Source organism: Lepisma saccharinum, chromosome 6, assembly GCF_977018435.1.
Source record: "Lepisma saccharinum chromosome 6, izLepSacc3.1, whole genome shotgun sequence".
Classification (NCBI taxonomy): Eukaryota; Metazoa; Arthropoda; class Insecta; order Zygentoma; family Lepismatidae; genus Lepisma; species Lepisma saccharinum.
This window is the reverse complement of record NC_139234.1, coordinates 87,840,564-87,860,749: the sequence shown is the minus strand read 5'-3', so window position 1 is coordinate 87,860,749 and position 20,186 is coordinate 87,840,564. Positions and strand designations below refer to the sequence as shown.

The 20,186-nt window shown below is 38.5% G+C and overlaps 1 protein-coding gene across 1 annotated transcript in view; it reads right to left on the bottom strand.

Moving 5' to 3' along the window:
- The window catches only part of LOC145988925 (uncharacterized), a 48,312-nt gene that overhangs the window by 8,205 nt on the left and 19,921 nt on the right, over window positions 1–20,186 (bottom strand). The window lies entirely within an intron of this gene.

Below are 20,186 nucleotides of genomic sequence, written 5' to 3'. Positions count from 1 at the left end.
GGTTTAATATGAGACTCTTCACACTGGATGAAACATTTCACTCGAGTCACCTTGAGTCAATTTGTGACGGTTTGCAACAAAACAACAAATATCGGGAAAATTTGGTATCGCAAGGAGCAGCATGCAAGAAAACGATCTGCGCATGTGTGAATCCTTTCACTTCAGGCACAGGAATCTAATTACAGGCCGGAAACTTTGAAGCCAGCAATTAAATGTAGTAATGGAATCTTACATTAAATGGTTAATATCGTATTTTATAACAAATTATTTGTTAGAATCAATTCACAACATATAAACTGATACATCAATTGTACATATGTATAGATAAACTGATTCTGCTGTAAACTGTTATTATGTATCGTTAACTAGCTTCCCAAATTGTAAAATACAAGTGTCTGCTTTTAGACAAAAGCAAGACAAAGTGATTTTAACTCTGTTTTCTAGCAGACAAAAATGTTCGTAAAAGTGTAGTTTTTTTGGGTGTTTTTTACATAAGTCGAATCAATTGTATGTAGCTTCGTGTAAAACCGTCGTAAAAATATGATTTTTTTGTGATTGAATCTTGTTTATGTAGAAATATCTCAGCCAAATATAATGGTACTATCATCTGTGGAACAGTCACAATTAATGATTATTTATGATGTTGCAATCTCAGAAATTGTCAGCCCAATGGTCATGAAATGCACATCAAAATGATGGCCATGGAATAAAAATCAAACTTTCATATCTCATTCTAGCACACTGTGCAAATTGAAAACAACAGAGATAATTTTTTTTCTTGGCAACCGGGTCCTGTGCTATTCACATCGTTGCTAAGAACGCATGTAGAGCGTTGCCAAGCGTCGCCGCTTGCCCTTTTCGGGATTCCGAGCAGTCAGGAAATACTGAATGGTCATTTTAAAACATTGTTAATTATCGACGTTTTCTGCATTGCAAGTGTCTGTAACTTAACGGAAATTGTTTGTTTTTATTCCAGAAATGCAAAAACAATCACTTAAGTTGAAAATGACTTGTAGAATTTGAGATTTTCAGAGCTTCGGGAAATTTCAAACATTTCCCGTCTGTCGGGAAATGCCGAATTTTTCCCGTCTCGAACATTGGGATCAAAAAAAAGTCCCGTCCTGACCAAAATAATTCTGTCCCGCACACCCCTACTGTATGGAGTGAAGTTATTTTTTTGTTCATGAAAATGACAAGACTGTAATATCATAGTGGTGCAGAAGAAATTATAGTCAGTGCCAAGAGATATTTCGAGCAGGGGAAACGAATACGCACATCTCACGACATAAACCAAGGTGTCAAATGCACGGCAGAGTGGTTGGGGGTTACGTCAGCACAGTGAAAAAGGCATGTGAAGAAAAAGGGAACAGCAAAAATTTGCATCGACCCAATATTTTATTGGGCGAGTTTTTCTAAGATGCAGTGAGAAGAAAGATACACAACTTTTATTTTAATTATCCAGTTGAACAGAATCCATTATGAACAGCATTTTATACTTTTACCTTTCACTCATATTTATTGAAAATTTATTAATGTTTTTAGTCCTTTTGTCTCTCTTAATGAACACTACAAGAGTTGCAGCTGTGAAACAGACCAAAATATAAAAGCAATATTTCAGATGTGTTAAATGCTGAAACCACCACCACTACTCGATACGATGATTAAGTGAATTTTGTGAGATCAACACAATTTACATGCGTTTTTGCTCAAAATATATTTTATAAAAATGTTAGTTGGCGTGAAGGTTTCAAATGCGCAATTTTTTAAATATAATTTCTATGCATTGCTATCGCTAGTATGCACCTCACTCTGTTTCCCTTTCTTATGAAATCCCTGTACACAGCAGGTGCATTATTATTGTATACAGAGAAGACTGGATCACTCATCGACTTCATTCAAATAGTCCTCATCAAACATTGTTTTACTCTATACCGGTAAATCTGTTTAAATGTGCGACATGAAATAATACTGGGAAAATGATGTTCTCTTTAACTCCACTTTTTGCACAGGTAGGCTAATCGGAACTGGATTTACAGTTTAAGTAGGATCCGTACCACTATGTACCTTCGCCGGATACTGAAGGAGACGATGTTCATATGAAGATAAAAGCTAGAAAAAATGGGGGGAAAAACCCCTGCTGCGACAATAGGTATGTTTCACCTACGTCACAAACTGTTGCATTGTGGGATCGAGCAGCCATGATTGTGGCAGGTTTATTCTTGGCCGGTTCTCGTAAACATACGAAATTCAAGTGGGCAGGTGGGAGATTTCAACCTTGTTTACGATGGTACTGTGCCGTATTCAGTTAGTTGTTTAACAGAAACTCGCGTTCATCCTCGAATTTTCCGAGAAAGAACAGAAGGTGAGCTTCACGGCACGGAAATCGATAATTATTGTTGATCAGAAGATACCACATCGTCTGGTTGGTGAAAGTAAATCGTGCCAACATTAATGAGCAAAGCAAATATTACAGAGTGTGCAGTGAACATTTCCTCTCAGGTAAGTTTATATGCCACCTTTCTCTGTGACTTTTAGTACAAATGGATCAAACTGGTGTGTTTAATCATACTTGCAATAGTGTTTCTTTGTTTTTTTTGGTAGAAAGGTGCTGATATTTCCGATACGTTTGATGACAAAAATGATAATATTCAAAGTTTAAGTCAAATTGATAATTGTACATTTGTACTTGATTATTTCTCATATTTCATTTGTTAAACCAAATTGTTATTAATTCTTATTTAATCCATGAGAAAATGTGCCGGTAGTAGGCTTTGTGCACTGTCAGGGGAAAAAACCCACTGCTATCAAAGTATCCCAAATTGATTGATTGGTTTGGTTTATTTTACTTCGCGTTTATGCCAGTTTTGGCTAATCGTGAAGACGAGGCTGAGTGATGATATGTTGAAACTGATGAATGCAAAACTTATCATGCTCAGGCTGGGATTCGAACCCGGGAACCCTGACATCGTAGCACGATGTGTTAACCACTCTGGGATATACCAGCCTTCGTCGAAAATTGTTAAAGCAAGGCGTGAAGTTACTGTTTTTGAGCAACTCAACATTTTAAGTTACAGCGCCTGAAGAAATCTTAAAGGGAAACAGAAATGATAATGGCAGAGCCTTGAAAATATTAGTAAATCTGTACTGGATGTAAAAATTTCAAGCCGAATCCGAACCATTACTAAATACGAAAACTAATTGATTCCAGGTATCTGGGTCAAGTAATTAAACACACGGGAACTAGAGTTGGCCAAAGGTTTAGCCCCTCTTCATTTCATTATCGTCCAGTTCATATGGATCTACACCACAAAACTTCGCCTTTTCTCCATATATTTTTGTGTCGATTGTGAGAAGTTGATAATGGATTTGTTATGGAAAGATGTATATACGGCGAAGTGTAGAAGTGTAAATAAATGCTGTACATAAAGAGAAAAATACGAGAGACGTCAATACTTTACAACAGAATGGGGCGGGCCTGTCAAAACATACTAGAAGCTCGTTGCCGTATACAGTATTGAATTTGTTTAATTCAAGGTTGTGCTCCATACTCTCTCGACCACAGACTGCATGCACTCTATGAGATTGCATTCTCAGGCACGGTCAAAATGCAATATTGCTCAGGTGCCAGGAAACATAGACGCGGCGTTGCTTTGCATGGCATTGGGGTGGCCAGAGGATAGAGAACTGACCACAGAAAATGTAAATGATCGATTGGCATTAAGTACTGGGGATCGAGTGACAACGTGGGCAGGCGAGAGTAGCCGAGCTCATCAACTGGTCGGGGTGTGCAGGGAAGAAGATATGGGAGAGCGTCTTCTCAGGGAATATAAGTTACCCTTATCCAAGTTTGGCACAGTAGCATTGCAGGAAACGGCGTTAGATTTTTATGAGAAATTAAAGTTCTTTCAGGAAACGTGTCACATATCGGATCAAATAATGCTAGATAATATAATGTTCGTAACGTTATCAGGGGGTCCGTTGGAATGGTACAAATATCGGCGAAATGTACTTCGTGATATGAAGGCATTCAGGAATGAATTTTTGAGTGATTTTTTTCATTCCTCCCATGAGGAAGTACTGCAGGAAAAAAAATTGTATGGCAAAGCAAGGCAATAACAAAGTTTTTACGGCTTTCATTAGAAGTATGCAGTACTTGTTTGAAATGGAAGAGGTTCGTCGAACGGAAGCTCGGAGGGGCAAATGATCACAAGGAAAGTGCACCCTTTGTTTCACCAGTATCTGTACAGACAGGAATTCCGACCAGTCGCTGATTTGTACGAAGAGGGACGCTGAATCCAGAGTTTCGAGATGAGTTTCCTTCAAACGGCGACACAAGATAGCCAGGAAGAAGATGATATGTCTCCCCCTCGTTACAGGTGCAAACAAGCAAATGCGGTCGTTAAGAATCACAAAGGGGGGTTGGAAGTTTCTGAGGCTCCAAGGTCGCTGGTGGTCTCAGATCCCATCTCATTCTTTCTTTCCCTCTATCTTATGACTAGGGCTCGGAACTTGAAGCCCTATAAATTGCTAAAAAAAAGGACCTATCGAAAGACCTAAAACTATCAAAAAAAAGGACATAAAAGCGGAAAAAAGGACTTATAAATGTGATCCAAATTAATTAATAACTTCAGTTTTAATTACATATTTAATGAACAAAAAAATAAAATATTCTGGTGGTGGTATGGAAAACTCAGTGCGAAAAACTGAAAGCTTCAAAAGAAGAGGAAGTTGCCACTTACAGCGCGACATTCCAGACAAGTTACGGTTGAAGGACCTTGCACCGTACCTGATTCAGTCGTCCAAGAATGTTTTACTCTTGTTTCAGGGATGGTTCAAATATGTATATATATTTACTACAGAAAGGATGTTTAAGAGGCGATGAACTGATGATGATTCGAATTGAGAATGGGCAGTAAAAACGTAGTCGAAAGAAGGTGAAGTTGCCAAAAAAAAAAAAAAAAATGAACATATATTATGTTGGGCCTCGTCGTCGGACACGAGGGAAAAGAAAAGGATTTTTCCTCAACTTCCGAGCCCTACTTATTACACACTCTTTCTTCTCCTCCCTATAACTCCTCACCTCAGCTCAGCTTTCTTTGCAAAAATAGCTCTCAACAAAAGGGACCAGGGCTAATGACCTCGACAAGGCAGATCCAGGCAGAAAGGCACACCTGCACCATGGGGTCAGCTCGGACAGGGGTGTGGCTTCAGGTCAAGAAGGGAGTTGCAAGAGGGATGTGCTTTGTTCCATTTGCCGGGGTAATCACTATAAGAGAAACTGCCCGAAACTTAAAGAAAGGAATTTTGTCGCCGTTGTAATGTACCAGGGGGTCTAGCAGAGATTCGTCGGAAGCACGTTCGTCGTGACTGGCAATAAACAAGAATGGAATTCGCTACTGGGGTTGTCAACCACAGTATCATACTTTTCGCTTTTGCGAAAAGTCAGAAAAAAGTGAAAGTTCTCAATGCACTCGCTGGAAATAGGATGAATCAGGGTTGCCAGGCAACACGGCATGCAGAAATAAGTCTAGTCGGAAAAATGGAAACACAGTTCCAAAACATGTGAAGTCGATGGGGGAGCCAGTTGTTCCTTACTATACTGGATCCGCGCTTAGAAGGAACTGTACGGTAAACAAATGCACGTGTATGAATACAGTGTTGCCAACCAATAACTGCAGAATATAGCGAAAAGCGAATTCTCACAGTGTGTAGGGTTCTACATTATATTGTAGAAATGCTTTTTATGACTTAGAAGGAACTGTACTGTAAACAAATGCACATGTATGAATACAGTGTTGCCAACCAATAACTGCAGAATATAGCGAAAAGCGAATTCTCACAGTGTGTAGGGTTCTACATTATATTGTAGAAATGCTTTTTATGACTTAGAAGGAACTGTACTGTAAACAAATGCACATGCATGAATACAGTGTTGCCAACCAATAACTGCAGCATATAGCGAAAAGCGAATTCTCACAGTGTGTAGGGTTCTACATTATATTGTAGAAATGCTTTTTATGAATAACCTCCATAATCACAATGTGGACATGTCATACCCTATTTGTTGCTAGTTTTCATAAAATAAAGAATACAAATTTTCCTCCTCACTTCCCTCACAATAAAAGCTATTTTTTGAATGGCCAGTTCCTTCCGAGTGTTATCTTTGTATATCCATAGGTTTATGAAATATATATATGTAGTATAAACATATTCACATAACTATAGTTCAAATCACAAACCCTGACACCTTCTGTAAACAAAACCACCTGCATGCAGAAAGCATTGCAAACTCATAGAAGTAAAATAATCCACACAAAAATCCAGCATTGTTACAGGATTCATTACGTAAGGTAAACTAATGGCAAATTTGTAGTATGGGATACGCTGCCACAAATGACGTCTGACTTTAAACCCAATGCTCTTTCTTTTTTTACTTATTGCTTCACCTTTATGGTTAACTCTTTGCACCAGTAATCATTTCCCATAAATTTGGCTTCTTTCTTTGAATATATTTTACTTGCATTTTTTTAGACAAAATGATATAACATGGTAATGTATATTTCTAAGGTTTGATATAGATAGGAGTGTATTTGAAATTTGTTTGTATATTTTATGTAAATTGTATCTTATGTAAATAAAATATATAATGGGCATAAACAGCCATATGCATTGCTGTAAGTCCAATAAATATATTGATGATGATCAAAACAAGACAAAAAATTCATAAATTTATTGCGGTTGGAAACTTTGACAAGCATCCTAATAACGATTTTTGTTCCACCAAATATAGTGCACTTCATAAAATAACTTGGTCACATGGCAAGGCAAGATAAGTGTGAACATTTTGTAGTAATATAACTTTCAATGAGCTTAGAGATTTGTGTACATAATGATATTTTATAACATTGGTTATTTTCTAAAAATAATCATGTGAACAGCAAGGAAGTAGTGCAACTTAGTAATATTGCCTGACTTAGCCTTAGAAAAATAACATGCCGAGTTCTATGCGTGAGGGAAAGTCTCCGTTTACTCCGAGCTTGTTTTCAAAACACCAGCAAGGACAGCCTTTGAAAAGGGGTGAGAAACAGATTCTACTCAATATTTATGTAACGTTCTGTCAGTAGTATCCTGAGAAACCAGTAAATGAAGTGGTTAAGTTCGTATCCCAGTGCAGTGGTGCGTCAGTGTCTGCAGTTTTAAGGGTTATGAAAGAGAGAATGACCGGGAGAGTAACAATGTATGCGGCTGCATATTCGTCTGATGTTTTGAGAATGGGTTCTCACATTCAGAGGCTCTTATATAAAATGAATAGGTGCGGCGAACTATGAGTGTAACAGCAGATGATTGCGGTCATGGATCAGCTGACGCGGAGTGATACATCGAATTGGTGAGACCGTTTGTTTACAGAAGGTCTCAGGGATGGTGATTTAGACCTTAGTTTTGCATACATTTTTTAGAGTTTTCCAAATTTCACGCAAATTGGACAAAAATTGTAAGAGAATTTGAAAAAAAATCCAATATCGTGGATCTGCGATTTTCTTTTTTTATGCTATCAAAAAATGAAGTAGACCCTGTCTTGCAATGGACGAAGAGAATAGATGTGCAGAATTTCGACTAATTTACTCAAAAATCGTAAGAGGTATGATGAATCGAAAATTACCAACGAAATGGATGTTCAGAACTTTGCTTCATGATGGTATTAGGCTGGTAACTGCTGAAATGTGGAAATCGTTTATACGCCATGTGGAGAAAGAAGAGGAACGCTTCTGGGAATCAGATTACATGTGCGACAGGGTTGTTGACCGACTTGTTATCAATCCAGCTGATAGCAGTAGCGGCGGCACCAGCAGTGGAGGGGAGGAATCTATGGAAGGAATCGACTTTCTATCTGACTCTGCTTAGGCAAGTAAAACACTTTTATATCTTCAAATTAAATTCTTAAGAACAGAAGTTCAGCTTATCTTGTGAATAGTTATAGTTTTCCTTTTTATTTAATTTCTCGTAGCTTGTAACATTGCTTTCGCGCCAACTTTCTCTCACACGTGGTGGAAGCAGCAGAAGCTTTACGATCATCCAATCGCTGAAGCCTGGCGGAGTAATACCTTTGCCCTTGTGTTTACAGTGCAGTCCCTTCTAAGCGCGGAAAAAGTATAGATGTAAACACGGCGAAGTTGCTACAGGAAAAGGGGGCTAAGCTTTATCATGATGGCACTAAATTAAGTTTAGCAGCCGGCACAACCCACACTGTTGGCCGGATGGTCTTATTTGTTGAATTAAAGAGACACATGATTAAACAGACATTCCTTGTGTTAAAAGATGCAATAAAATCAGTTTTATTGGGAAGGGATCTTATATCAAAAGCCAGAATGAGTTTACATATTTGCGTCAATGCGTGGAGAATACGCTCCAAGAAAAGCACAGAAAATGCCAGCGGCTATTGCTGCAACTGCAGAGCTAAAAAGGTTGAACAGGGAGGATGTCCATGTACTAAGTGTGTCAGTATTGGGCCATTCGAATAAAGAAACAAAACGAGCTCAGGGGCTTCGGGCGGAGGCTTTGTTACAAACACGAAGGAGAGAGTATCCACCTGAAAATGCACCGAGGCTAAATGAGACGGCCGTGCGTCGGCATCTTTCAAGGCAACCAGATGTCGCCCAGGAGGAAGACTTAAGACTTTTTGCTTTGTTTGCGGGAGAAGGGGGTACCCGGTTCAAAAAAGGTGCCTAATGACGATGGTTCTGTCAAGATGCGGGTCCGCCCACAAAGGAAGAAAAGAGAGATGCGAGTGAGGAGCAAGAAATGCACTGCAATTTACACGAAAAGCCAACATGATTGGCCGAACAATTTGCCTAGTCTTGAGTATGTTATCAACAGTACAGTCACGAGCAAAACTGGATATTTGCCATTCCACCTTCACTACGGCCACCAGTTAGGCAACAAGTTTAACATGTTGCAACTGGAAGTAGTCCAGGATGATCTGAATGGATTGCAGGAAGCAAAGATCGCACGCGTAACACGGCTGCGGGAGAAACGGGAATTAGCACGACGTGCAGTGGAAGTTAGGAATCAACATTCAGCCCAAAATGCGCAGCCAGAGCTGGAAATGGAGATTAGGAGGCCTGTGTGGAAAAATCTACGTTGTACCTTCAGAAATCGGAACTACGAGAACTATTTCGGATACAGAATATCGGGTGCAGTCCTAGTGAGGAAACCATTGGAGTACGTCGAGGAACACCAGCAGGGTAACCACGGAAGACCAGGATGTGCTGGAGAGTGGCATCTCGGCAGAGGATGATTTCCTGGTTTCAGAGGATCTACACGACGTCAGATGTGCCAGGAAGATCAGTGAACCTTTTCAGGTGACTATGTGCCAGTGAAACGCATTTTTTTTTTCAGGGGACTTTATTTTGCGTGTGAAAGACACTGCATGAGTGAATATGAACTGTGACTAGTGAAGTGTATTATTGATTATTTTTTGTGTTTGTACTGATGCAGTGTGCTTGTGTTTTGTGCATGTGTAATGTTGTTTACTGGAAAATTTCACACACTGCTGGGACTGATGGAAAGTGTGATTAAGAACTTTCATGGACCTTGGAGGATTCTGGTAATAATTATTGTTTCCGTTCTTTTTTATCTTTTTTTAGGAAAAAAAGGGGGAGCTATGCTGTGTGGCGTTTACGCACACAGCTGCAAAAAGGGAAATATTTATGTAAAAGTGTATTTCGGTGTACATGCTCTGCCTAGGTTGCTTTTTGCTCAGTAGTCCGAGAAGCCAACAGTTGGGTTTTCTCAATGGTTTTCCCTGTTTGAAAGGTAACAATAGGACCATAACCCGGCAGTTTGGGGACGGGTCATTTGTCGGAGGTATAAATACCGGTTCCGACTTGTTACGCTCACTCATATCTCAGAATCCCAGGCTCGCAGACTTCGATACAAGGCCCGATGGAGTGAGGCCGTTTTTATGGATGTATAGAAATACACACAGAGTGAGCGCCGTAGTTTAGGGACCTCTGCATGATAAACTACAGGGGTGGGTTAGCGCTATGGTAAATAGTGTGCTTGTAGAGTGAAAGTCTTGATAAGTGCAATTCTCTGTGTTATGGGGCAAAAAAGGCAACCGGGAGCAGTTGATAATGGATTTGTTATGGAAATATGTATATACAGCGAAGGGTAGAAGTGTCAATAAATGTTGTACATAAAGAGAAAAATACGAGAGACGTCAATGCTTTACAACAGTATCGTTAACGAGCTTCTCAAATTATAAAATACAGACCTACTTATTACGTACATGGACGAAATCTGCTATCAGATTCTAGTTAACAAACAAAATGACTCGTCATGTCCCTTTGTGACTCGTCGTGTTGCATCACATCCAGTGTGTGGCTGGCCTTTGGAGTTGTGATAATAAACCATGTTCAAAAATTATTGGATGATTTCGTGACACCATAATCTGAGCTGGAAGTGTCCCAAGGATCGTGAAATTCCTGTACATTTGAAATAGCCCTAGTACCAGTGGTTGGAAGTAGCATGCTACTGTAGCTAGTTACAAAATTTGTAGGGGTAGGGGTAGCGGGAGCTGTAGCAAAGCTACAAAATTCCTGCATTTCTTCTCTGCATCTTGAGGAAAATTATGAATGTGACCACAGCGTCAAAGAAATACTCGACATTACGCTTACTTTTGCAGGAGGTTCATAAAGACAAAGTTTATTCATGGAAATCCAAATAATCTAGATTATAAATATCTTGATATTGCAGATTATAGATATCTGCGTAATTTATTTCATTAGTATAGAATAAATCTAATATCCAGATAACTAAACTGAACTGGCATATATGAATATATTCTGGCTAACAGCTACGTTTCTTGAGATGCATCGCTATTTTGGGGAGAAAAATGCCTCGTTTGCACCACCCCAGGAAGAAATCCTCTTGATACCCATGTTGTAACAGACAGGTAAATATAATTAATTACTGTGTAAAACACATCTTGCAGAGCAAAAATGAGTAATCAATGGATGGACAATGACAAAGCAGTAGTGCCAGCATTCAATGGCTCGGTTCGTTAACAGCATTGACCATTGGTAGTACATAGGATCTCACTAGCAAGAAATTATTGTTACAAGAATGATAGACATACACTTTCTGGAATTACAATTATTTTCGATACAATATTTGTTCAAAAATTTAAAAATTGCAATACGTTTAGAACACTCAGGTTTACACATCAGTTTCCTCAATATATTTTATGATATTGTAAAAGGTATGTACGAGTTGATAGCTTTTCTGCAGAAATGATAATTTTCTTTAGTTAATATACAGTTTCCAAATGTATGTATTTCTTCTCCTTTTACATAGTTTTTCTGTAACTTTTACTAATCTTGACAATGAGGATGAATTGTTTATTTGGTTATTCTGTTATCTAGAGTCGCTTTCTGCCACTTGTGGCTAATTGTGAGAATGAGGAAGAATGATGATGATGATGATGATGAGCAGTGTGGGGAATGGAAGAGAAAGAGGATCCATCCTCCCAACTAGGCATCTTTCTAGTTCCTAGTTTTTTTTTTTTTTTTAAGTCCACTTTATGCACAGATAAGCTAATCGAGACTGGATCACTAGTGCCTCTTCCATGTATTGAATCTGGGGCCCTTTCATTACAAGTTGACAAAATTTCCACTGTGTCTTCAGGCAAGCATTCCCAACAGGAAACTTACGTAAAGCATTGCTCCACCTGTTGCTCATTTAGCTGTACAAATGAAGCATCCTCCAGCTATCCGGAATGCTAGAGCAAACATCTAACGAATTACGGGAATTATGATAATAAATAACAATCTATTTTCCAGTAAGTAGAACTACCATACTAGGGATTTCTTTGGAATATCCATGTGGTTGTTTCTAGTTTGTTTTTTTTTTTGTTGTTTTTTTTGTGCAGAAGTAGCATAAAAGTAGCAAAGTAGCGAGTAGAGCACATGAATAGTGTAGCAAGCTACTTTTTGGTAAATGTAGCTGTAGCGAAGCTACTTTTTAAAATGTAGCATTCTGATCCTGCCTAGTACTATACTGCCATCTTGCGGGAAAAAGTATACATCAGTGTGGAAGAAAATGGCTGCCTTCCCAACCGAATGTAGTTGTTTGTCCTGGAATATGCACGAAGTAATAGTGCTGCAGCAGTTTAAAGTGTGTTCAGACGACAATTTGGACGTCATGGTGGTCCTCCCAAGTTATCAATGCGAGGGTGGTATGAACAACTTTGTAACAGAGGATGCATGTCATCAAGGTAAAGGTCGCTGTGGGAAAGCCAAGTTGATGGATTTGTTGTGCAGCACCCATAGACATCATCTGCACATTGCCATCCCATTCACCGGACCTCACAGTGTGCAATTTCTTCCTGTGGGGATTCATCAAAGAAATTGTTTATGTTCCTGCACTTCCACAGACACTGCCGAAACTGTGAGGGTGAATCAACATTGGCATCGAAAACGTCACACTAGACATGCTTAAGAAGGTTTAGCAAGAATGTGAGAGCCGCCTGGACATTTGTGATGCCACACGTGGGGCACACAATGAAAGCATTTAAGGTCTGTGTGAAACTTCAAATATTCCTCTTTCAAACTGTGTTAATATCATGTATCTCTGTTCACTATTGGTGAAAATATGGCCTTACAAAATCGACCAATAATTTTTGAACAACCGGTATAACTAGGGCTGAATCATATACCACTTTCAACCAATACAGATACTTTACAGATTCCCACTGGTACAAATAACAATACTTGAAATGTGTGACACTTCTGTGATAATCATTTAATCACAAAATCCCACAATGTTCTAAAAATATTTAAAAGTTATACATTTCTGCATAATTAACAGGATATTTAGATTATGCACAAGTACCATGCAGTGCCTTTGGAGACTCGACTACAAGACATACTGTGACTCCGGAAAAGTATCACTTGTATCAGCGATTAAATTCCAATCAAAACAACCTGATACTCATTCCAATGCATTGGTTGGTAGGTTGAGTTGGTGTTTTCCACTTTATGCACAGTAAGGCTAATAGGGACTGAACCTACAGTTTAAAGTGACCCAATACATTGATATCAGTATTGGCTCAGTCGTAAATCAACACATAGAACAGGCATAGGCATGCGCACAAATGTAGGGCTGGGCAGTTGTCCCCCTTAATTCTCTAACTTAGAAAATTAGTGTATATAAATCTTATCACCATTATTAAACAATATTGCGCTCTTCAATTTTTTTAAGTATTTTTTTTAAGCTGATGGAAGTTCCATGCAATTACGAAAGGGGTGCATTATTTCATATGTAATTCAACTATCCAACTTTGTTCTCTAGCAAATTTCTTGTTATTAACACTCCTACACGCTTTATTCATTAGTTATGTTACCTCTGTGTGTTTGCAGAAGAAATTGCCCATATATGTATACGTGGTAAATCAGTATCAGTGATTGGGTGGCAAAACTGTGGGATGGAGGGGGGGGGGGCAAGGAGTTTATTTTTTCCTTGTAGACGAGGCTTAGCATTAAGAGATAATGGTGCGGGGACAAAAAATGGCAAAAAAATGAATGGGTAAACGTCCCCTCCATGCCCCCTTAATGGCCTTTACTGTTGGAAATGAATCAATTTTGTGTAGTTGTTTTGAATCTGATGTAAGAAACCATGTATATATGTGCATTAGTCTCTGAACCACAGAGAGGGTAAATAATGGAGGGGGCAAAGAGCATTAGTGCCACGGAAGTTTAAATTCTAATACAGTGATTTTTGGCAGGTCCACACACACACGATATACATCCCCATTTCGTACCCATCAATACAATAAAACAGTGATATGAAATTAGGTTTTTCATTCTCCGAATGAACTTTCATCAATGCTTTCACTAAGGCTTTGCTTCCCCTAATCTGAGGGTCTGGGCACCCGTATGAGAACAGGCCTGAGCAACTCACCCTATTTGTGGAAGAATGCTCTCGCATGCACACGTGGAACTCTGAGCGAACAAGGTTACTGTAGTGTTGTAAGATGGGCGTATAGGAGGGAGCAGTGTTGCCAGACTTATACATGAAATACACAAAAGTCACTACGAAGTTACACACACTCAAATTGAAAATGTATATTTCACATGTTCAATGGCACTATGGTTAGCTCATGGATGTCAGCACGAGGACAAATTTTAGGAGCACGGAAAGGCATTTACCCATACTAAAATTAGGAGGAAAGTAAGGCACTTAAATAATTGAAATTTGCAAAATAACTTATGCATTATGTACCTTGGTAATTGTTCATTGTTTTATCCGGGAGTCTCGAAGGGGAGGGGGAGAAGATATTAACTCTTTCAGGACAAGCAATGGGCAATGTACAATTTCTGTCCAATAAGACTGGCAATGAGCATAGTCTGTCGTTCACTATAAAATTCTGTTGTAAATGAACAACGAGCTATAATTGCACCACGTCTTACAACATGTATTGTCATCACCTCTTTCAAATTCAAACCGCTAGATATCGCCTTTTCACTGTTGCTGAATTTTACCTGTACTCATCTCTGTGGAAAGACGAAATGAAGTATTGTAGATTTCAGAAAAAACTGTTAAATAATAACACACAGCAACATATTTTCTGTTTTTTTTTAAAACAGCAAACAAAAAAAGTCTCCTGGGAGAAACTTCGTATTTTCAGGCTATGCAGAAATAGCTAATTTCCAGTAATTCAAAGCTGACCTGTGTTTTATAGATTTTCAGCATGTTTCAAAAGTCCTGTAGGATTCTAAGAAGCTATAACTTTAAAGTAATGGGTTTATTACAACGAAATATTGTATTTTTACACAGAGCAAAATTTAAAATTTTGTTCTGCCCATACTGCTGAATGACATGTGTGCAGGCGATCACATGATTCCCCGATGGCATCGATGCAGGAAAAATTGATGCACACCTTAGCCCGCAAGGTCACTAGATCTTACGCGTTGTGATTACTGGGTGTGGGAACTTGTCAAGACCCAGGTATATGCACAGAAACCAACAGATCTTGACAACCTGAAGTTCAAGATACATGATACGATTCACAACATTCCGGATGAGCACTGCCAGAACGTAATTCTCAAATTCAAACGAAGATTGCAAGAGTGTTTGAACGTGAGGCAACCTGGAGATCTGGCGATAAACCAAACCATATCTAACATTAATTTTAAAATTTCCTATGGGAAACAAACAACATTTTGTTGTAATATACCTATTACTTTAAAAGTTATAGGTTTTTAGAATCCTGCAGGACTTTTAAAATACACTCTATTCTTATTGGGCTCACTGGTAGAAAGGTTTGACAGTGGCTACAAATACAAGGGTTCCACTTCTGTATCCTTGATAAAACCCATATTGTTATATTTGTTTATTTCTTATTTTATGTTGCTTTTCTGTCACAATTGGCTAATCGTAACAACGAGAATCAATGCTAAGCAGATTAAGTTGATGGGCACTCGTGCCAAGAAAAGGACATGAACCTCGGAGTTTTGGTGGAAAGGACAACCCTTGGCCACTGAAGTGGCTCTGTGGATGTATCATTCTACGTAATTCATCATCATTGTAAATAACCTAAGATGTAGAATAGAAAGGTAAAATAACAAAAATAGAAATAGGAGTAACATACCTATCTTCTGGAGCAGATCAATTTTTTCTTTTGTAAAACAACTGATTCATTTAAGTCTGGGATACTAAAATATGCTGAAATGTTATCGAGTTTAGCTCTGGAAATTTTTACAAAATTGGAAGTTTCATCTCATGCTCTGGCTCAGGTTGGCATCTCCATAACAATCATGCCAATTTATATCATCACAACTTCTGGTGATCTGGAGTTAGAGCCACAAAAGTAGGGAGATGGTGGCATGGTGGACAAAATTGAATATCGAACTGTGATCAGTTTCTGCATCTGGAACAAATTCTGCACAAAGGATCCATGAAGATATGGCAGCTGCATATAGTGAGCAATGTTCATCATGTGACACTGCCAAATGATGGAAGAGAGAATGTTTAACAGGAGTAACCTTTAGCAGAATGGAAAGTTTATATTATCGATGGCAAGGTAAGGAAATTATGGATGAAGAAATTAAAAGCAGATGCTGTCGAGGACAGCATTCACTTTTTTTATTTCACCGACAATTGATAGCTGTGTGAACATTATTGAGGAAAAACATTCTCAGTCATTGTTGTGCACGCACAATAACTACTGTACAGGAAGTAAACAAGTTTCAATTTTGCTCATTTCTTTATCTTTTTTTCGCTTCTCACAACAATCAGTCAAAAGCAAAAATAACATTCAGCACATTACAGCCCCTACTCTATCGGCAATCAAGTACGGGAGTTTGAAGATCACTTGTCATTTGAGCGAGGCATGAATCACTGTGTAACAGTGTGTGAATAGAATGCTATATGAACAGAACTTGAAAGATAATATGTGGATCGTGGAACAGAAATAACAATTAGTGTAACATGTTCTGACAAAAAATTTCTAGGCTGCTTTTCAGATTCTAGTTAAGATCTGCCTTAAAAAGTTGTGATTGTGTATTCATTGCCTAGATTTACCAGAGCTGGCCTCCCCGATGGCACAGTGGTAACGTGGTCACCTTGTAATCAAGGAATGGGTTTGATGGGAGGCACGTAGTGGTTCGGATCCCACTCTAAAATGTAGGTCTGGGCTCGATTAGCCTTACTGTCCATAAAGTGAACTTAAAACACCCACTCAATCAATCATTTATCAGAGCTGTAGCGAGCTGCCAGTTATGGTTTAGTTTCCACAAAGGAGTATATCTGACACAATAGTAGAGCTGCAAAAAAGCTGGCTCTTTTCAATGGATGGTTCTTTTCCGATAAAAATGTGGCTTTTTTGAAAGAAAAAAAAAACTGAAATTTTGGCTTTTTACCAATTACATCTAAACTATTTCACTTGAAGTTACTGTTACGAGTTAACAGGTTTATAGTGACATATTTTACAACTAGCTAAAAAAAAAAATACATGATGTAGCAGCCAAGAGACAGATATTGGCTAATCCCAGTGGACACATATTGTATAGTGGTTCAGATACAATTTTAACCCTAGCTTACAGAGGGGGAGGGGACTTGCAGGCCACCACATTTACTTTTTAGATTTTTCAACTGTTTGAAAATAAATTTCATTGTTCCCTGGTATATTCTCAATATTTCTGTATTACTTTTGTTCATAAAAAAACATAAATGTAATGTAAATAGGAGGCAAAATGCACTTGGTGGGCATATCAGACGCCATCTTTAAATGCATCTCATTCAAGACACTCATGCCAGTGACAGTGTACAATTACTTGGTAATGATGATAATTATTATATTTAATAAATTGCAGCTCTACAAACATAAAAACAATAATAAAAAATTATTATGAATTTTGTGAGTTTTAGTGAATGATAAAATATATGGGAGACACTCATGCAATAATTGGTCTGTTGCTCTTGCGTGCACAGTGAATATTTTGCTTTATTCTGAAGGAGACTGTGTCGCTTGTCATTCGTGACTTCAGTCTCAAAGCTCCTTCAATGGCATGCATCATGTCACCTCGGTCTTGTTTGTGCATGCGTGGTGGACGCTTGCTTGCAGACTAAAGGCTTCCATGTCACTTGTCACTTCAATATGACACCCCCCACTGTCATGTGTTGCTTCGGTATGAATGTTCTCAAGATTTTTAGCTACTTCATCAGATATTAAGATTTCATTTAGCCTGTAAATCATAGAGAACAATTTTTTTGTTGGAAAAGGCCGGCTTTTTGATACGAGGGTCACTATTTATATTTTGAGCCTTGGCAACACTGATTGAAGTTAGGCACGATTTGACGTTTGCACGGAATCGTCTGGCATTATTGACCATAACGTACTTCAAATGTTTTGTCAATAGCTTCATTTGTGTTGTTTATGTTGCCTTGGAGATTGCGCTACAACAATGGAATTAACTCGTGAACATTTTCGTGCAATGATTTTTTACGATTTTCGACGTGGATTATCAAGACAAGAGTGCATCGATCAACTTACTTCCACATTTGGCGATGAAGCCCCATCCTTTGCCACTGTGAAACGCTCGTATAACGAATTTAATCGTGGCCGCCATTTGCTCACCGACAAGATTCGCGAAGGTCGTCCAAAATCAGTTGTTGTTCAAGAAAACATCGATGCTGTGCAAAACCTAATACTGCAAGCTCGTCATGTGACATACTGTGAGATTGAGGCAACCATAGGCATTAGTTCCACCAGCATATATAAAATATTACATGATCATTTACCTGTGAGCAAGGTATGTTCTCGTTGGATCCCACACAATTTGACAAAAACTCAAAAAGACGCTTGCGTCAATTGGTGCAAACAAATGCTCAATAAATACAATCGTGGTGCTTCAAAAGACGTATATAAGATTGTAACAGGTAACGAATCATGGGTATATGCATATGAGCCGGAACGTAAACGGCAGTCGACTGTATGGGTGTTTCAAGATGAACCCAATCCAACAAAAGTTGTTCGCGCTCGAAGCACATCGAAACAAATGGTCGCCTGTTTTTTCGGGAAAACTGGTCATGTGGCAACTGTGCCTTTAGAGGAACGTAGAACGGTCAACTCTGAATGGTACACAACAATTTGTTTGCCAGAGGTCTTCGGTCAAATACAGAAAACAAACAAACGCCGTCGGATCATTCTTCATCAAGACAATGCCAGCTGTCATACATCTCGTCTAACAACCGACTTTATGAACAGTCAAAAAATCGAATTGATGGGTCATCCGCCGTACAGTCCTGATTTGTCACCCAATGACTTCTTCTTCTTCCCGAATGTCAAGAATAAATTGCGTGGACAACGATTTTCGTCGGCGGAAGACGCCGTTGATGCGTTCAAAAACCAAATTATGGAGGTGTCTCAAGAAGATTGGAAAAACTGCTTTGACAAATGGTTGGAACGAATGCAAAAGTGTAGTGACCATAAAGGAGAATACTTCGAAAAACAATAAAGCAGTTTTCAATGCCAAATTCCTGTTTTTTCATTGTTAGGCTCAAAATATAAATAGTGACCCTCGTAGAAGGTTAATTTAAAATCATGAATGGGCCTCTGTAGTGGTATAAAGTAATGCTGTTGCCTTGTAATAAGAAGGCGTCTGAGGTTCAATCCTCAGTGGTCAGAGTGCTTCGGATCTCATTTCAATCTGTAGGTCCAGTCCAGATTTCTTAAATATGATTTCCCCCCCATTTGTGGCCAGTCTTATTTCAGGGTGGCTACAAACAACCAGAAATGAAATTCCCTGACTTTTCCAGGTTTTCCAGGACAAAATTTACATTTTTCCCTGATAATTACAAACTAAACTAAATCGATGTTTTTGCAAATGGAAATAATAAACTCACATAGATCCAGGTATGGATTTGTAAAGTACCAATATTATCTTCTATGAAATTGACTTAATTTCTTTATTCTCTATGATTTGAATTCAGACTGCAAAATAGTGAATTTGGAAAATTATTACAATTCACAAGCTAGGGAAGGATTATGGAATTTTGTCATACGCAGTAAGTTTCAAATAAAATACTTGATTATTTTTAAAGTTACAACTAAATGAGATAAGAGTGAAGAGTGATTGATTAAGAAATATAATTTGTGTAATTTATCAGTCTCCTTATACATTCTCGGTATTATATGTTGATATTTCCACTGAAGTTTGGAACCCTCTGCTTGCAAGAACCATCAGTGCGGACTAATTTTTCAATTACTTCTCTCTTCTCTGTAAAGCAAACAACTAAACTCTTGCATATAAGTGAAACAATTGAATCGAACAAAATAAAGTGTCATATTTCCATACATTATCAATGGGATTTCTGCTTCAGTATAGTATATCCGAGTGAAGTACTGTGAAACTGACAACATGCAGTTATGCCATTAATGTTGACGAAAAGGGTATGTAGGTATTAGAAATTTAACGCAAGAAATGTATAGAATTGCATTGTATCCGATTTATCTGACCACACATTAAAACAGGAACACTCTAATAATAAAAGCTTCTTAAAATTCATATACGAGGGGCATCCTGAAAAAAGCTCCAATGGTGCCTACGCAGCACTAGTGGTCGGAGAGCGACACACACACACACATGCAGGCAGGAAGAAGTGGCATGTAGCTGTAATCTGGTACA